This window comes from Odontomachus brunneus, unplaced genomic scaffold (genome assembly GCF_010583005.1).
Source record: "Odontomachus brunneus isolate Ranch 3 - 2012 unplaced genomic scaffold, Obru_v1 Obru_scaffold_114, whole genome shotgun sequence".
Classification (NCBI taxonomy): domain Eukaryota; kingdom Metazoa; phylum Arthropoda; class Insecta; order Hymenoptera; family Formicidae; genus Odontomachus; species Odontomachus brunneus.
This window is the reverse complement of record NW_022639564.1, coordinates 673,347-676,996: the sequence shown is the minus strand read 5'-3', so window position 1 is coordinate 676,996 and position 3,650 is coordinate 673,347. Positions and strand designations below refer to the sequence as shown.

The 3,650-nt window shown below is 30.4% G+C and overlaps 1 protein-coding gene across 5 annotated transcripts in view; it reads left to right on the top strand.

Moving 5' to 3' along the window:
* The window catches only part of LOC116849387, a 242,217-nt gene that overhangs the window by 192,254 nt on the left and 46,313 nt on the right, over positions 1–3,650 (top strand). The window lies entirely within an intron of this gene.

Here is a 3,650-nt window from a genome sequence, read left to right as displayed (position 1 = left end):
TTGGTCAAAGAGTACTCTCAAATTTTTTCAGAATGTTCCGAAGCGATTTTCGATTTTTTGAAAAATCGTAAAATCGATATTTTGAAAAATTTCATCAAAAAATCTGAAAAAATTTGATAATATTCTTTGACCAATTCTGAGACATTTTTGTTCTTAGAAAATTTTTGATAAACCCTACATGAAAAAAAATATGTATGCTTTACGAAAAAAAACTTCCAAATTTTTGTTTGATATTGAAGAATACGTCTTTAGCCATTTATATTTTATAAATGTTGCCCGATTCTCACCGCGAGGAGGTAGACGTCACCGAGAATCTTTATTTATTTTTTTTTATTTATTTTTGTTTTATTTTTTTTTATTTTTTCTTTTTTTAATTTTTTTCTTTTTTTCATTTTTTTTCTTTTTTTCATTTTTTTTATCATTTTTTTCTTATTTATTTGTGAGTTTTATTGAAACATTGAAGACAAAAATATAAATTGCAGTCCTCACAAATCTTATGACTTCTGACCGAACATTTTCCGTCATTACAATATTTTTTCACGACACCATGCTTGAGTATATGAGTTTCTTTTTTTTTTATTTGCGATTTTGCCAGATAATTTCGACTGATATCAAGAGCAAATTCTTTTGACCCTACTTTACGATCATCATTGTTACATATATTATATAAAACAGTGGCGTTAGTTATAGATGATTGTATCAAGCGAATGAAAACAACCCATGTCCACTTTTTTGATCTTACTATCGGGAGAAGCCTATTGCAATGTTGATAGTGTACATCAACACCTCCCATAAATTTATTATAATACGTGAAAGCATTCGGATATGGAAATTTGTTTTCTTTTTCTCTGTTTTATTATAACGATTAATAGTTGATAGTGGTGTAACACCAGCAGCAGTTGACAGAATCGAAACAGGTTTGGAATCAACGACTGTTATAAAATTCATTTTGCTGCCTTTTTCGTGCTTTACTACGTATGTGCCTTTAGCAGCTTTTTTATCCACTTCATTTTTTTCCGAAATTCTGTCACTTCTAACCGTACCAGTAGCTCTAAGACCGATTTTTTTCATGTGCACCAACAAATCCGGACTAGTAAACAGGTTGTCAAAGTAGATATGATATTGAGGCAATTTTCTTTTAGAAGTTTCTATAAGTAAATGTTGCAGCATTTGAAGAACGACTCGACTTCCTTGGGCACAGTTAGGTAAAAAATCGCCTGAAGTTGACTTTTTTCCACAGTATATATCGCAGTCAAATAAGTAACCTTCGGCACTGCATAAGGCCCACATCTTGATCCCAAATCTAATGGGTTTAGATTTTATGAACTGTTTGAGGGAATTCCTTCCAAAATATTTAATCATCATCTCATCGATAGAGAGAGCAGTCGAAAAAAATCCAAATTGCCTGATGTTTTTTCTGAATATATTTAGGATTTTTCGGACACGCCAAACTTTGTCATTGTCGTTTTGATCATTTGGCGTTGAACATTTTAAGAATGATTTTATTTTTTTCAAATTCATTCCACGACATTGCTGATTTTACTTTTTCCGCTTCCAATAACGGATCGGTAGACCAATAGTCTCTTTGAGATAGCCTTCTATTGAAGATGGAAAATATAACTATTCCAATAAACGTCTCTAATTTATCTAGAGAAATGTCACAACCATTAGCAATCGTACAAGATATAATGTACTCCTTCAAATCAGATGAAAAAAATAACTCAAACAGTTCCCTAAAAGTAAGAGATGCTAACTGTTTTTTATCCTTCTCAGAGAGCAGTATTTCATTTGTCAAAATTTCGTTTGAAAGATATTCACCCTGTTCCCACGTGTATACATAATCACTCTCTAACTTTTTCTGTGCTATAGAGTAGTTACTCAATACTTTTTCGTAGGATTCATAACATAGAAAAGAGTCAATTTCCGAACATAGAGATATAAGAATAGAGCGCACGAGAGGGCTACACACGCGACAGAGGGTTAGAAAGAGAGCGCTACAAATAAGGTCCGTCTATCCTTTTCGTGCAAAAGTGGAGAGACTGGAGTTCCCCTTAAGCTCTCTGAGCTCCCCCATTCAAGTTGTAACCTAAGCCCCTCTTCCAGGGCACAACATAGCCAACATAAATCTGACATTACTTTCATTACAGTTGTCAACGTCGATAGTCGAGTTGACAAACGTTTTGCTCCGTTCGGAGGTCAAGCTTTCGATTCTCTGACAAGGAAAATTTATTTTTTTTACTATTATGTTTAATGAAAAATTGTGTTCTGGTATATTTTTTGAATTTTTAATAAAAATATTTTTTGATGTGTTTATTAATTATTGTAATCATTTATTAATTATTTATTCACAGCGAGTATATTTGTAGAAGTATAAAAATGTCTTGATAATAACGTTTTGTAATTAACATTTTATTGTACTTCATTGTAATACATATTAATTAGACTTGCAACAAAAAATTTGATTTTACAATAATTTTCACATGGAAGTTGATAATATAATAAATAATATTGTCTAATTTATAACGCTTTTTATATCTTGAAATAATAATTAATGACTCGACATTTTATTGACCAGAAAATATTGTTACCTTATTATTATGCTTTCTTACAACTTGATCGTTTATGATTGCACTTTCGTGTTTGAATATTTAAGTAAGTTTTAATGATTAACAAAATTAATTGATATCTATGATCTAAAAAAATTTTTTTGTTCAAGACAATGCTTGTCGTCATCTAGAATAGAAGCTGGTAAAATTCTTAAAGTTTCAATAACAATTGTTTCACAAATATTTTCTGTGAATTTTACTTTTTGTTGACGTATAATTTTTTCGGTTGATTTACAAATGAAATTAACATCATCGGAGGCGAAATGTAAACCTCCATAATTTTTTAATACTGTTAACTTAGACTTATTAATACTATCTTTGCCATCTAATATATCACAACATTTTTGGCAGTGAATTTTTTTCTTAATAATACGAACTACAGCACCAGCTGTGTGCTTAATAATTTCTTCAGCGTATTCGGATAAAGCAGTGGACGAGTAATTGTGTTCGAAAGTAGCGTAATTATAATTGAAATATTCACTGAAGTTAATACTGAACTTAACACCTTTACGATTGTCACAATGTTTTTCAGAGATTTTCGCTGACGTGTTTTTTGCGGGTTCGTTATCAGCGTTTAGATTTTTCTCATTAATGCACTCACTAGCTTCAGTTATCATGATCGTTTCATCCAGTAGAGAACAATTTGCAGATGATGAAATGATTATATTTTGTTTATTTACTGCCAATTTTCGAAATGCCGATAAATATTGTGTTGTTGTTGGATTATTATTGAATCCATTCATACGTCTTATACATGAAAAAAACATCTCAACGTGATCTTGAGATAGTTTGTAACTTAGAAAATATTCAACAGTGTTATTTTTAATTAAATACTCCGATAAACTTAATAAATTTTTCAAACATATGATGGATCCAACAAATCCTGTACTAACCGAATCACAATAAACAACGGACTAACCCTCAGTAACATAGTGTGAAGGTACATTATTTGGTATATTTTCTTTGCAATTTTTTTTGGTCTTACAAAAATAAACAAATTTTCGATATAATTAATAAATTTTTCAGTCTTCAATTGTACATCTT